We start from the raw sequence: 16367 nt of genomic DNA, 5'->3' as shown, positions 1-16367 counted from the left end.
ACCAATGGTTGCAGGGATGTAATAATGTGTGTCCCTGATTCTCCCCCCCACACACACACACACATGTATCTTGAGTGCCAGGAGAGGCTTCTCTGGATCTCATGGAGACAATCTACCTCAATCTCTTTAACAAGACTAGAGTACATTTCCTGATGTGGCTAAAACATGGTTTGTTTCTGTCCACACATGGAAAACCAAACCCTGTAATAACACTGTAAAAGTAACATGATAGATTTTGCATTACAGATAGGGCCTCAGAATGGGTAAACCCATTTGCAAGCTACCCAGTCTACTAGCAGGGTTAAACAGAAGCTAAAGGTTTATAGCTTAATGAGAGGCATTTGTAACTGAGTGTAATATAAACAGATATATGACTTAAAAGGGTGCATTAGTCATAAAATCTTTAAGAGGAAGATAGCCCAACAGTTTATCCCAGATTCAGATCTGTTAATATATAACTGCAAATACCATATATAAGGGTTGCCATTTAAAAGCAAGCAACCTTATTTCCTATATAATCAGAGCTCAAAGTGGGAAGAAATAGGTGAAGGAAGCCATGTAATGCTGCAGTACAGGTCTGAATGTGCCTAGATATTACAGAGATAAGCATTACAGAAATGCTTGAATAGATGGCATGAAAGAACATAATACAAGGCATGTATAGTAAAATGGGAACAAACAGTACTGATCAGTCCTGTTCAAACTGTTCCTTCCTTCTTTTACAAAGTATTTCCGTTAAACTTCTATTTAATTTCTTCATCCTTCACATTGTTTCGGGGTTTTTTTCATTTTGGGAGAAGTGCTGATGTTCATTCTGCTGAAACAAGTGCTGGTGACCAGCTCCTGTGAGTTTCTAGGGGTAGATGTGTGGGGGCAGAGACAGACCTCTTCATTTTCTTTTTGGATACACATGTAATTTGCAGGTGTTTATATTCAGAATTAGAGAAACCTTAAAACGATCTGTTCATTTGAGCAATATGATGCTGATCCTATCTCCAAACAGCAGAGCAAAATATGGATATTTACACTTCCTATTAAACTTTATAATTTCTTTTACAAGGTCTAACACCATTGATAATAAATATCTAGTCTAGGATAGCTTTCCCCTGAGATTTTACCTTTTTGTTTTTTCAGATATGATAAACTTATTTTGACCAGATTGACTTCCAGATGATTATACACATCCCTAACACTGGAAAAGCAAATGTAGCTGAAATCACAAAAGACATTTTGTCATTTTTTAACTTCAAATTGTTCTCCTTTTTTGGAAAGTCAATAAAGAGACACAGCCAAACATGTAAGAGTCAAAATTTAAGTTTTATATTAAAATAAAACCATTTGTTCGTCCCATTTGTATTTATAAAATCAAATATCAATAGAAATTCATTCAGATTGTTGTTTTTTAATTTAGTAAATTTCAGTTTGGATTTAACCATTTCCCTGTAGTGAGTGTAGGATAACTTTAAACTGAAAGTGAATATAAACAAATGTAAAACTGAGGCTGCTATTTTTATTGCCCAAACTGTGTGAAGTGAAAGAAAATACATAAACAAAACAGCATGAAAGCTGAAAATTAAATAAGAATTTAAAATATTTGAAGTGTTATTAGTAACATAAGTACATTTCTTTTTAAAATGTATGCTTATTTACTTGTCTGCCCATTTAAAATCTACTGCATTTTTTTTAAAAGCTGATATTTAACTATGTATTGGAGATGTCATACATTCTGTACTTCGATTTTGTCTGTAATTTCCAGCATGAAATAGAGATAGCTTTGAAGTTGATGGCAGTTAACATGGAATTTTAAAGCATTCCAAACATCCTCTTCACACAGAAAAGGGAATGAAAAATGACTGTACCACACACTCTCCTGCCACTGCCTACTACTATAAGTAATGTTCTAAGTGATAGATGGTGATGTATTTGTGGCCGAATACGAACGAACACACATACACACCCCAAGCAAATTGTATCGCGCTCGCACATCTCTGCATAGATCAGTGGAAAAAGTTTTAATTAACTTTTTCTCTCGCTAAGTGGATGCTGGAGGCACAGAGAAGAGTAATTGGCTGCAGAACCCTGTTTGATCAAGGGAAATTGGGAATGTGAGTCTTTCCTTCCTTTTCCTGGCTTTAAATCCATCAGCATCATTTGTTAAAAAAAAAAAACCCCAACAACAACAAAACCAGGGAGGGAAGTGGGGAAGATTTGCACTTCAGATCTTTCGCTGTGCCTCAGTGAACTTCAAATGCCAGCTAACATTCCTCTTGCTCAACTTACTCATCAATTTATTTAATCTGATTACACCCAAAAAACCATGCCCCTTGATAGCACACTAAAATCACACACACGGATCACGAAAAGCACATTCTGCTCCTCCCCGCCCCCCTCACTGCAAACCTGCCCTGCCTGGGACCTGCGTGGACTTCCGAAGCCTTGTCAGTACCAGGGAATTTCTGTCCTTCCCGGTCAGCGAATCCAGCCCTCCGGGTTTTCTGAGCCGCCGGCACCCCCAGCCCTGCGGCGATTGGAGAATGCGGCCGGCTGCAGCCAATGGGCTCTGTGGAATGCGCATGTCACCGTACCGGGCTGGCAGCGCCTGAGCCCCGGCAGGGAATAAGGAGAGAACCAGCAGCGCAGCTTGGTCACTTCCATGCTGAGGCTCCTTGAGCTGACGGCTGCCTGGCAAGCTCCCGCTCCCCGCAAACCCTTCCCTGCTCTCTGCGGGAAATGCGTCCCTCCAGCCTGCACTGACTTCCCTGGGGTGCCCAGGCAGAAAGGAGCAGCCACCCAGGCTCCCTCCAGGGGATACTTGTCTCCCTTGCTCTCAATGTGACTGATCCTTTCCCCCCGCCCAGGAATACCTTGCGGTGTTTCCCAAGTCCATCTCCTGGAGGGTAAGTGGCAGCTCTGCGTTGCTCTCTCCCGCAGGGGAGAGAAGTGTGGTTTTGTCTGTATGGAGCGGGACTGTTTGCATTAGATTCCCACTTTGCAGTCTTGGGGGTGAGGGGAATGCTGTGTGGAATGTCAGTCCCCCAGGGTCTTGTCACCTACAAATGTCTCGAGAGACGTAATTAGTTTAACAGGACCAGAAAGGTCGGAGCAGAAGCGAGCCGACTAGCTTAGGCGGAAAGCAACTGGTGGCTGCCCCAGCCTAATATCTTTAGAAGCCTGCCTCCTCAGTTTGTTTCATTAAAATATTGTCTTCAAGGTGGTGAGTTTTTAGCTTTCCGTGGTTTTTTTTATTTTCTATAAACAATAATGAAGTAAAACCCCAAATCTGTTACTTATTAACATACCTGGGACTCAGGATGCAGCGCAAAGTTGTTAAATTTTGCCTGCAGACACAGAAAAACCCAACCGATCTTGGTTATTGGATTGCCTAACCTGGCACTGTTGTGTATGGGAGGAGGCTCTGGAAGATTGTCCACAAACTTGTTTGAAGAGTTGTGATGATCATTGTTTTGAATGAAGGGGAAAATAATTTGGGGGCTGACACCGTACTGAGTTATAATTTGCCCAAGTGGAATCTGAACTAGCACTCCAAATACATGTATTATTGGCTCGAATGTATGTGTGTACCCTGCATGCAGAACAATAAACAAACAACAAACAAAATAACAAGCTGTGAGGGGACAAAAGGGAACAGAAGGTTAGGATTTTATCTGAGGTTATTTATATCAAAGTGTCTCTGTGATTTATGTTTTACTTATTCACTTAGTTCTACACACAGAGACGTGGTTGTGCTTACATTTTATCTTCACACGTATATGTTTTGGTATACAAAGACAGTATAGAAATGTGTATTCCCACGGCTGTAGTGTGTGTGTGTATGTGTGTATATATATATGTGTGTGTGTGTGTAATTTTAAGTGTTAGTGTATTTTGTACAATTGTAGCATGGAGAGCTTCGTCTCTTTTTATAGCACCCAAGCCTCTAGATGGATGTGAGTTTCAGAGTGTTTGCCTGACTCAGGCTCCAGATGTGTGAGCTCAGCTGTTGCCTGTCACTTGGGTGACAACTGGTCTTTTTCCACTAACCCTTTGCTTTCTCCATTATCCTCAACTAAGTGTCAATATTTCAGTTCCCTTCTATTATCATGAGTGTATTCCAGTCCCATGGGAGGGGGAAACCTTGTTTGGCTATCCTCAGCATGCAAAATGTCTGTTTTCAGACTCTCTTCCATAGGAAAAAAAACAATCTTGTGACAGCTAGAGAGAGACATCTAAAATGCAGCCCTAACTTAAGCTAAATATTCTGCCTCAAGAGAGCTCTGAAGGGGTGATGAATATTTGTCAAGCCTCTTTTTCTCAAACAATATTTACTCCCACCAGGGGATTTTAAACATAAACAGCAACCATTTATCTTGCTGTCTGGTTGAGTTCATTTCAGTGTGGTTTCAGCTTAAGGTGGCTGGGTCTGATCTTGGACAGGAATCTGTCATTGTACCCCAGCTGGGGACTGAAGAAAGCAAAATAAAGCACTCTGCTAGTACCAGTGTCTCTAAATGCCATCAACTGGAGACTCAGGAAACTCAGTGGGGGATATTTTACAAGCTCTCCAAGAATGTTTATACAGAGGATTTAAAGGTTAACAATGCATATTCCCTACATGTTAAAACTAAAAGGTGTCAAAAATAAGTGGCTAACATTACTCCCAGTTCAATTTTCCATGCTTTGTCATGTAGCTGAAAACCATGACTTTTAATTAACAACTTTTCTTGCCTATTGAAAATTCAGAATGTCTGTCAGTTCTAACAGCAAAAGCCAAGATGAGCTAAAAGAGTTTATCGTGTTTTGTAATCAGAGATCTATGGAGCCATTGTGGTATAATAAAGGGTGCTGTACTGAGTCAGCCTGGTCACCCCCATAAAAATTGTAACATCAGCTGTGGGGGGGTGCGGGAAGGGAGAGAGAAAGCCCTTACAGGGTTAATAGCTGAACTATTAAGATTGGAGTCAGATGTGGGTAAAAGCAACAAGGGAGTCTGTTTTTTTCCTAATATCCTGTAGTCTGATAACTCTGAAAAAGGTAATTGTTTTTAAAAAAATCTGTTTTGATTTAGAATTTTTTTTAAAGCAAGATGAAGTCTGCACAAACTAGAGAAGATTCTAATGTTTCGAAAGGCTAGGAAATGGCTAGAAAATTCCAATTGACTTAAAAGTAAAACACTGAACTGTGCATGTATTTTTCATGCACAAATACAGAATTTTATTGATTCCCCTCTTCTAAATAATCCATTCTCCATCTTAGTGGCATAAAGGATATCGTTCAATGTTTGTGAAAGAACAGTCTGTATACTGGAAAGGTTATCTTTTCTAGTAGACTAGTTAATTATAACTTTTATTAAAAGTGATTTAGAGTATTTGCCTTCTAGATAACAAAGTTTTGCAAAAAAGAAAATGTAAATGGTTTGAAGAGTATAGGTGGTGGTTGCTGTTATACTCTAAAAGTTTCATAATTTATATGTAAAAAAGATGCCTGAGGAATGACTTGGCACACTAATGACCTAACTTCCCATAATTTCAAGAGTTTGGTCTGTCTTCCCCTATGTTTTTAGAAAGAGATTAGATGAGTTTGGCATTGTTCATTTAATTGGCATATGAAAATCAGATGGGTTTTACTCTGTAACTATTTTCCACTGAAACACTGCATAGGATAAACTTGTATGGAGTTAGTTCCTATTGTATCTTTGCTGAGTGATTGGCTTGACCCTTTCCTAATGCCTTGGATGAAGATACAAAGATTTAAAGTATTTTCCCAGTAGCACGGAATTTACATAATATGGTGATTGTGGATGCTGTACAACCCCCCCTAATACAGAACAGATAATTAGACCAACTTCAAGTAAACACAAGAATTCACTAGACACAGTATCCAGGCAACCAGAGCCATGATATATGTACAATGACTGAGTTAATTTTTTGCAACTCTTTAAAATGTATGAAAAATTATTTTTGACCCCACTGAGTGTTGTCTTTACCTGTAGGCCACAGAAGGTAAAAGTCCAAGACATCAATGCCTCTGCCTAGAGGCTCATGAAAGAACATTCTCCAAAGCCATTGCTCCTTTATATTTCAATAATAAAGTGATCACTTCATAAATATTTCAGAGAATCATTCTGTGGTCTAAGTGTTGCCTAAGGTGAAGGAGAATAGCAACACAGTATCTTTCCTTTGTTTGAGTAGGCTACATAATGACCACGTCTTTCTTATATCTTGAATTTGATATCTCTGAATTCATAGAAGGGTAGTTCAGCAGTATTTGGTTTGGTTAGCCAACATTAACTATTTTCTGTTTACAACCATTCTAAACTGAGGTAAACTTGAACCTAATTATAGTTCATTAGTGTATTCTAGTTAGAAACCATTGATTGTTAGGCCCAGCTACTGGAAACACACAGATGAGTAGTTCTTACTTGCATGCATAAGGCCATGTCTACACATACAGCGCTGCAGCTGTGCTGCTGCACCAATACAGCTGTGCCGCTGTAGCACATCTGGTGAAGACGCTCTATGCTGAGGGAAGAGAGCTCTCCGTCGGCATAATAAAACCACCTCTGTGAGCGGGAGAAGCTATCGGCTTGTCTACACTGGCAATTTCCTCGACACACCCCTGAGCGCAGCAAGTTTCAGCACTTTAGAGCGCCAGTGTAGACAGTGCACCGGTGCTGGGAGCCACGCCCCTCGTGGAGGTGGGTTTTTTTAGAGCGCTGGAAGCGACCACACAAGCCATGTTAAAGCGCTGCCATGGCAGTGCTTTAGCATTGCCAGTGTAGACTAGCCCTATGTCAGTGGGAGAAGCTCTCCTGCCGACATAGTGCTGGGCATGCTGGTGCTTATGTTGGTGTAACTTATGTCACTCGGGGGGTGGTTTTTTCACACTCTTGAGTGATGCAAGTTATGCCAACATAGGCTGTAGTATAGACATAGTCCAAGTGTTTGTAGGACTGAGGACTTACAGTGGAAAGGACCAGCTTTGAAGGAGAGAGCAGTAACTCCAACCTTCTCCCTTCCCCCACCTTCTGACTGAGCAAGGGTGGGAAGAAACATGTTTTACAAGTTATAGCACACTGATGTCATGACATTTCTGGCAGAGATACCAAGATAGACTAATCAGATCACTTTACTATTTGCCAAAATGACACAGTTTTTCCAAAGACAATTCTTTTGTTGCTGGTCCATAGTCAAAAGATATTTCCAGTTATTGAAAAAAAATTCTCCAGGGGACTGTAATAATTCGTTCTGTGTCTTTGTATTGTTTGCTTGTTTAGACTTCACTCTAAACACATTAAACTCACTTTTCCTTGGCCTCTAGAAAAATGGAATGATTGCTCAGCATGAATTGATTAGCCTTTTCAAGGGTTATTTTTCTACAAGAAAATTTTAAAATACACAAACTGAATTAAAAATCTCAAGAGACAGAGGTATGAGCCAACACAGACATTTTTAAATACTTATGTAAACTAGCAAGCAACTGTCATTTACCTCTTTTTGGAACTCTGCCTACAAGGGTCCATTTGATTTTTAAATGTTACCACAATGCTGGTTCAAAATGTTCCTGAAAAACAACTGACCAATCAAGCTGAGAGTGTCTTTCTTACCAGTGTACCAGTGGTAGACACTGTTAAAGACAAGTCTTTCATTTCCAGTGGATTACACATTAACAAAAGGTGGAGCTGTGTTATTTCAGTTGTTCTGGTACTGAAGTCATGTAGTCCTGTCTAAGATTTGTGTCTGAATTGTTGATTTATAGCACCGTGTAGCTCTTGCTGCTTTGTATGCTTCTCTCCTTCATTTTTCCATCTCTCTTCCTCTTGCTCTCTAAGTCTGAAAATTTGGCAATAAGCTGATAAAAGTATTGCAGACATAGACCTACAAACACTCTCCATGTATAACAGTTTTATTCAGCTGTCCTTTTATCTGAAGCACAAATCCCACAGCTTGCAGTTATGGTCTTTGACTTTAGTAACAATTCTGTATGAAATGTTTCCAATTACACACACTATTGGAGGCATGAAGCAACTGCATGCCAAAAAGCATTTCCAAGTGCCTTCCAAGAATCGGATTATGATTTATTTTAATTTAAATAAAGGGTTTTTTTTGTTTCTTGTGATGTTTTTATAACCACCTTTTTCAATGTTGTTTTTATAATCTTGCATCAAGTAGCCACAATATAACATAATATCAGGGCTTGGATTCTGCGACTATCACCTTCCGAATCTAAGTGCACTTCTAACCTTTGCACCACTGTAAGGAAAAGTCAAAGGTGTCCATATACAATATAATTAATAGGCCATATTGAACCAATGGCTCCTTAAACATTAACGGTATGTTACAGTTACAGTTTTTAAAAAGAAAAAATATCAGCCTAAAGATATATGTTCAAGTCCCTCTACAAACATTAACTTTTTAAAAGTAATCCATATTGCAAAATCTTCATCTCCCAAGATGTTGTGTTCTAAGTACAGCTAGTTACTAACTGTAGGTGCACGTGGTTTAAAGCTTTGTCAAATGGTCTGGAATTCTTACACCTGTCCTCGCATTAGGACACTTTTTTGTTCTAAAGACAGCCACTATTCTTGTTAGTAAATGTGTTTTGTAACTTTTTTATTTTAATCAGAAACTTAAAAATATCTGCTAACATTAGGTAAGTGAATCTTTAAAATGACCCATGTCACAGAAGTTATTTTTTAGTCTTTTCCATGGGACAGTGTGAAATACTTGATCTATTTGTGAAGCAGTCTTGTAGAGATGTTTTAAAACAGGAGCACAAACTTCCTTTGACACTAACACTATAATTCTGCAGCATTATCCATTACACCCTGATATTATCTTTACATTAATTAAGTCCTTTTGTGAAAGAGATAGCAGAGCTCAGTGAGAGATTAGCCTAGCCACACAGTCACTCTCTCTCTACCAGCTGAGCACACTGGCTAGTCAGACAGCTGCTCCCATCCATAGCCCAGTGCAGTGGTGACACAAATACACAGTAATTCTGGTACAAATTGAAAGCTTTTAAAAAACCTTCAGTGTGGGTCAGTTCATCTAACCACAATAAAAACTGATTTTTTTTTTCATGTACATACTAAAAATGAGTAGGCTACGTTGAAAGCAAACCTCTACATAAGTTTTTGGGGAAGATTTTTTTTTCCTGCACTCAAACACAGCATTTTAATTCCCACAGAAATGCAGTAATTTTGCATCTCAAAAGTGTGTGCATGCTATATAATTACTTGTGATTAACCTATGTTCAGGAAAGTTAGCTCTTCAGAGTGCCAAATGTTTTTTTGTTTTGTTTTTGTTTTGTTTTAGTAAAAGTATAACTTTCAGAAATTGGGATGATATTTTTCAAAATTGTGATTAAAAATACTGCATATAGTATATGCTTAGAAAGAAAATGACTTTTCGTGAGAATGACTAATACATATGTCCAGTCCTGGAGAGAGTGTGTATGTGTGTGTGTCTGCGTGCGTGCACATACGAATTGCTAACTGGGGTATAGTTCAGTCTGGAATCTTGTTAGTGAATCTCAGATGTTTCTTGTAGCAGGATATATGTGTTTTGTAAGAATTTTGAACTGCTTTCTGACGCTTTGTTCATCATAATGATCATATGGATAACTTCACTGTGAGAGCCCCCTGACTTGTTTGCAAAGCTTAGAGAAAGAATCTAAATGATAAATACTGAGTTCCCATTTATCCTAGGACTGAAGTGATTTAGCTCTCTGTGTATGTGGATGGAGGAAATAAAATATACAGAAGATATGTTTATATTTAACAGAATTTGCCATATAAGTTTCTTTATGCTCCTTCTATAAGTCTAAACAGCTTGGCAGGCTAATATCCAACAAAATGTCCTCAAGTGCTGCCAAATACGTTGAAAGTAAACCAGACTTTCCTCTATATTGAGGTACTGGAAACTTACTTTACCTTCAGCTTTTAAAGATATTAATCAGTAAATTGCCTTGCTCTTCCTACCCTTACAAACCCAGTGCAGATTTGGGTCACAGTAGGCATCTATTTTGAAATACTAGTTGAAGAAAATATGGTGGTTTGCCTGGATGGATGTTGAACAGCAAGCAGTGATCAGGTGACACAGATAGATTAGATTATACATATGAAAGAAGGTTGGTAAACTCAACGTGTACTAAATGTGCAGACAGTGTGAACTGTGATTGAGTATTTAGCTTATCTAAGCAATGTGGTTAGTAAGACGGCACCTCTCATTGGCTCATGTACTTCCTACAGCGCACCCACTGATGGCGCTCAAGACCTCAAGGGAGGTGTCCTGCGCCTTGTGGGATCAGGCCCTGGAAGTGAAAAGGCAGCATGTATGTATGCATGCCATCAGTGGGATTTGGGGATACAGGATTCCAGTGACATCTGTGATGCTTCTTTCTCATTAATCTAAGGAAGAATTCCATATAGTTATGAAATGATAGTGAGGAGGACTGGGAGAATGTACAGTGCTAGAAAAGATAATGCAACCTCTTTCGTTTAGCTCTTGGTACACCTTACCTTGTTCCTGACTAACAATCTTATTATATAAACCCCAATTCTGAATCTCTAAAGCCGAAACTAGGAGCCATATGTGCTACTTAACTTGTACACTGCTTTAGTAACTACATTCACTTCAGTGAAGTTTCACTGGTATATAAATGGAGTAACTCAGCTATGAAACAGGCCTAAGTAGCTCTAACCTATGTAGTAGTTTTGTGATCATAATTCGTTTAGAGTAGACTCTGCCATACTTGAGCTCACTTACCCTTGAGCTCCGCAGGTGAAAGGCTGACAATTATGTTGTTAGTGCCCTAAAATAGAAATCTTGAAAGATTTCGGATTATCTCATCCTGTCTAATCAGGGGATGAGCCTTATGGGACATAGCTTTCCCTTAAAAGAGCTCTCACACCCAGCATTGACAGCTCTGCATGACTATCAGGGGCTTGTGATAATTGCAAAAATAATAAATTTTAAAAAATGGCTTTAGCTCTAAAATAATGAGGTTTTTAATCTCATGAATCTTTGGGGCCTGACGCACAATTTTGAGCACTTGGGCTTGGCAGTACTGATTATCCAAAGCTTTCAGACTTTGTCTGACTGGAGCCTCTTCTGCCTTCACTTGTGTACTCTGCCTGTTTTGCAGTTCACAAATTCGTATCTTTTAACTCTCCCCCTGAATTGTAGGAATCATGTTTGCAGTTTCCTTTTAAATACACAGGGCTTGATTTGCCTCTCCCAAAGACATAAATCGGAGTAACTCCACTGAAATCAGTAATGGTAGAGCCATGTAAAACTAGGTGAGAGAGAGTCTGGCATCCATTTACTATTTTTAACTATTTATGGTTAATCTAAAACTGCTTAATGCCGTACTATGACTTTATTATGCAAATATTAGTTTCCATACTTCTGTCATGCATATTGCATTATATATAAAAGGTTAATAGCAGTTATCATAATGGCTTAGTTTGGTCCTAATCTGCCAGTTGTATGTACTACTCCAGGTTCAGAAATTAATAGCTAGTACTGCAATATAGACATGCTAAAGTAGTTACTGTACTAGGATCTCGTCCTGCAAAGAGAATCAATGTGCAGAAGTCCCAAAGGAGGGTAACTCTTGAGTCTATTCTGGAGTAACTATGTGTGCAGTCATGACTCTGTGTATTGTGCCACTTTCTATCACTTTATTAGCTCTCATCTCCAACAAGTCTGTCTTGAAACTGCTATGAGTCAGAAGTGATGGAGAACTGCTTCTGCCTAAATAAAAGTGCCATAGAGTTTGCTGTCTCCCTACATTCACACTCTTATTTAACAAGTTTTCCAATTATAGAAAAATCAACATGTTCATCTTCAGACTCTCTCTGAGCAGTTAAATGTAGAAGTGACTGCTGAACAACTACAAAAATCTCACTATTGCCATAAGTTTTGCTTGATGCTGGTATTTGTGTACTTTTTGGCAGGAGATTATGACCTCAATAGAGCATCAGTACTCAAATCACTGACTGGGATTATACAACAGTACTATAAAAAACTGTTCATGCTAAGCTATGACTTGTGCATGTGTGTGTTTAAATACACTCGCCTCATTCATTAGTCACTATAGCAGATTCAAACTTCACCACTAGTTAGTTTTTCAAACCTAACATAGTATACCTCACCTAACTGAAACTTTGCTTTGATTGCCAGTTTTGCAGTTCAAAAATGATAAAAATAGTCAGCTTGTGATGTTTGAGCTTGGAGAAGATCTATTGGTTAATTTGAAAAGATTTTTCTCTAAAGCGGCAAATTACAAGTGGACTCTATGGCATGAGAGACGACACAAAGTATTGCATCAAATTTTATTAGCATAAAACTAATATTTGGCATACAAAACCTAGAAAATCCATCGGATGTTATTCAGGATCTTCTCATTCACTCCTTAAGTTTTGACATAGTTTAGACTGTAGATTCATGTTAGGTGTAACTGAATGTTGCACTGTGTATTTCCCAAGCAAAAATCTTCTTAGGGCTGAGTATCTGTTAATAGAATATTTTTTAAAAACTTACCAAAACACTAGAAATGCAGGAAACTCAGACTGAAGCTTCCAACACTATGCCCACCTAGGTGCCATAGAACTGAAGTCTGCCTTTGTGGTTTTATGATTTCCAATTTTATGATCTCTAGTTGTATGAATATAACTTTCTAATGTATATCTGGTACAGGGTTAGTAGTGCAAGGGAAAATCTTTGTGCCTAGGCATTTTGTCCTCATAGTAGAAAAGTCCATCATTTGTTGACAGTGCATCACTGTTTGCTGATATTTAGCTGCCTGGTATTGCAGCAACACGATGATGGAACCTAGACTGAGTTGTATACATTGTGGTACATGCAGTAGAACTTGCAGATGGCTCCTTTGGAGTGTAGTGGTGACAGGGAAAAGGGATGTGCCAGGCGCACGCAAGAGTTTGGGTGGGGTGTGGTGGTTTTGTTGTTGTTTTGTAATAGAAAACTTGCCTTGATTTGGGGATTGAGGTGTTTCTCCCTCCTATTTGCTATCATTATGATGTAGGTGCTTCACAGGAGACCTACCTGAAGACAAGTCCCTGCCCCAAATAGCTCACAGTCCAAATGGTGGACGTGACAGCCAAGTGAGAATAACACCTTCACCAGGAAGGAGAGAAACACAGGTTACAGAAATGATTAAGTAGTTACTCACCTTAAATATTAACCTTGATAGTTAATTAACCTCAGAGGTGAGGTTTTACTTTTTTGTAATGAAATCCATGCTGTGCAAGTCATATTTTAGGAGTGATTTCTTAAGGTGAATATGAAGGCACCAACAGGGTGTTTTTTTGGAAATGACTCTCATGCATAAGGCATAGAATGGCAAGACACTTACATGTTTGTGTCCGAGAGAGAGAAAAGAAGTATTGAGGTGGTGGTTGTTGTTGGAAGCAGAGAATGTAAAAGGAGACTAGACCAGACATAGACTGGGATCTATGTTGTATGCTAGGCCTTGAAGGCAAGGACAATGTGGAGCCAGTAAAGTGACTCAGAATGGGATAACATGGCTGAAGTAGCATGGGGCAGAGGTCGCTTGCTGGAGGATTATCTGCTACTTGAAGTCTTTAAATCAGGATTTGTGGACTTCAACAGCTGAGTCAAGGGAGAGAATTATTTCAGGAGTGGGTGGGTCAGCTTTTGTGGCCCGCATCTTGCGGGAGGTCAGACTAGATGATCATAATGGTCCCTTCTGATCTTAAGTTCTATGATTCTATGACTATTTGGTGGTAGCATTTTGAATAAAATGGATGGGGACTGGAGTTGGGGCATGGTTTGTACAAAAATTGCTATTGACTGTGGTTCCTGCCTGCAATTGGTGGGACTCCCTCTTCCTCTCCTGCCTTGTCATTACTTGAGATGCAGGAACCTTTGCCCCATAAACACACTCTCTTGCAGATAGCTCAATTTCAGGGCTCTTTGCCAGTTAGATGTCACTTTCAGGCAGCACAGCCCATTACAAATCTATTCTAGGGCCTTGCCTAACTATTAAGCAGCAAGAGGAGGAAACAAACTCTCTCCGCATGCACACTAAAATGAGTTCAGTTCAATCATGGCTGCTATTTCGGTAAATAATTTTCCCATATCTGAGACTGAGTGACATGAGAATTTGCTCCTTAAAAGGGGGGCACATATGGGCAGGCCCAAAGGCTAAAGCCAGCAGCACCTAGGCTCTTCTTAGGAGCAAGTACCCCTTTCAAATAGGGAGCAGCTTTAACAGATGCAGAACCTAGGGTGTGGAACTTCAGCAAGCCCAGCATTCAGAGCCCATTTTGGGGCTGAAATAAGCCCTAATGTGTCTTTTAGGAAGTGACTCATTCCCATTAGTTTCTTGGGAACTATTTCAAGCATTCTTGACATGAAACTTAGATGCAGACATTTTGAAAACGTTACCCTAAATTTGTGACTGAAATCATGTGTATGTATTAAAAATACCACTTATTTGGTCAGCTACCTCAAGGCCACAAATGTTCACGGGGGGTGGCACCCAGAGCTCCTATTACAGTTAGCAGGTGCTTTGGGTGCTTGGCGCCTTTGAAAATTGGGCTCCAGGTGCACGTGCATGTTTTGTGGGTGTACTTTAGGGGAGTAATGTTGAAAATGTGACCCTTAAAACTTACAGCTTTTATTTTATAATAAATCTCAGCTAAAAACTTCTAACTAAAGCCAACAGACTATATTTTACTGTGTGATTGTCTGAAAGCATATGCTACCTAACTAGATAAAAAAAATCTTGGGCTATTATGGAGTGGAGACTTAGTTTGAAATTATCATAATAAAGATGGCATACTTGTTTGAGCTCTACCTCTTGAACAATGATGTAAACATATTTTGGAGGTGCACGGCCTAGCATTATAATATTGTATTTCTGTATGTGCTTTTCATCCTAAACTAACTCCAAACTCTTTACCAACACACACTTTATTTAATAAATTAATTCACTCCATAAAGCATGTGTCTGAGCAGCATCTAAATGCCATAGACTAAAATAATGCAAAACATTAAAATAAAATTTATCACCAGCCAGAACGAAAGGATCCGGCACGATGCAAACTCCATCGTTTTCAAGCAGAGCATCCCACCAAATAACACGTAGCCTCTGACACCAAGGCATTACATCACTTACCATACAAGTACCGCAGCTGCAACACAGCAATACTGTGCCCCCACTCCTGCAAATAGCAACAGAATCCTTAATCACAACAAATGAACAGAACTGTATTTTATGCCTCATCTTAAAGAGCACGTCCAATAGCAAACTCTTTCCACGCCATTGTCAGGGCATTACTTCAATACTAGCATGGAGAGCAGAGTGCCACCTACTACATCACAATGTATAATTAGACTTTGGAACTCGTTGTCACAGGATGATGTTGAGGCCAAATATTTAGCAACCTTCAAAGAGGGATTAGATGTATATATGGATAACAAGACTATCTAGAGTTATAATATTTCATAGCTAAGTATTGGAAAAATATAAAACTTCAAGTTAGTACCTATTCCTAATGGTTAGAAATTGTTTTTAGGATGAGACCTTCATGAGGGTGGTGAGATTTTCCCACACTTGCGTACTATGGGTCTCCTGTACCTTCCCTGTAAGTATTGGGTGCTGATCGCTGTCAGAGAGAGGATTTTGGACTAGATCAGAGGTGGGCAAACCTACGGCCCAGGAGCCACATCCAGCCCTCCAGCCTGTTTAATATGGCCCTTGAGCTCCCACTGGGGAGCAGGGTCTGGGGCTTGCTCTTCTCCCGCGCTCCAGCAAGGGAGCAGGGTCGGAGACTGCTCTGTGCACCGAGACTCCCAGAAGCAGCAGCATGTCCCCCCTCTGCCGGCTCCTATGTTTAGGGGTAGCCAGGGGGCTCTGCGCACTGCCCCACCCCAAGTGCCACCCCCACAGCTCCCATTGGCCCGGAACTGCAGCTAATGGGAATTCCAGGAGTGGCGCCTGCAGACGGGGCAGCACACAGAGCCGCCTGGCCGCACCTCCACATAGGAGCTGGAGGGAGGGGACATGCCACTGCTTCCAAGAGCTGCTTGAGGTAAGCACTGCCTGGAGCCTGCATCCCTGACCCCCTTCTGTGCCCCAACCCCCTGCCCCAGCCCAGAGCCCCCTCATGCACCCTGAACTCCTCATTTCTGGCCCAACCCCAGAGCCCACACCACCGAGGCAGAGCTCTCACTCCCTCCTGCACCCCAACCCCAATTTCATGAGCATTCTTGGCCCACCATACAATTTCCATACCCAGATGTGGCCCTCAGGCCAAAAAGTTTGCCCGCACCTGGACTAGATGGACCATAGGTCAGATCCAGTAGGGCAAGTCCTAT

General features: G+C 40.1%; 1 protein-coding gene across 2 annotated transcripts in view; it reads left to right on the top strand.

Moving 5' to 3' along the window:
- Positions 1 to 2630: 2630 nt before the first annotated feature.
- PRICKLE1 (prickle planar cell polarity protein 1) overlaps positions 2631 to 16367 on the top strand; it is a 125049-nt gene continuing 111312 nt past the window's right edge. For both annotated transcript variants that reach the window (XM_045031935.1, XM_045031899.1), the window contains exon 1: positions 2631 to 2897. The gene's annotated coding sequence lies outside the window, so the exon portion shown is untranslated. The remainder of the gene's footprint in view (positions 2898 to 16367) is intronic.

Source organism: Mauremys mutica, chromosome 1 (genome assembly GCF_020497125.1).
Source record: "Mauremys mutica isolate MM-2020 ecotype Southern chromosome 1, ASM2049712v1, whole genome shotgun sequence".
NCBI classification, from domain to species: Eukaryota; Metazoa; Chordata; order Testudines; family Geoemydidae; genus Mauremys; species Mauremys mutica.
Note: the sequence above shows the minus strand (reverse complement) of the source record. Positions and strands in the feature narration are given on the sequence as shown.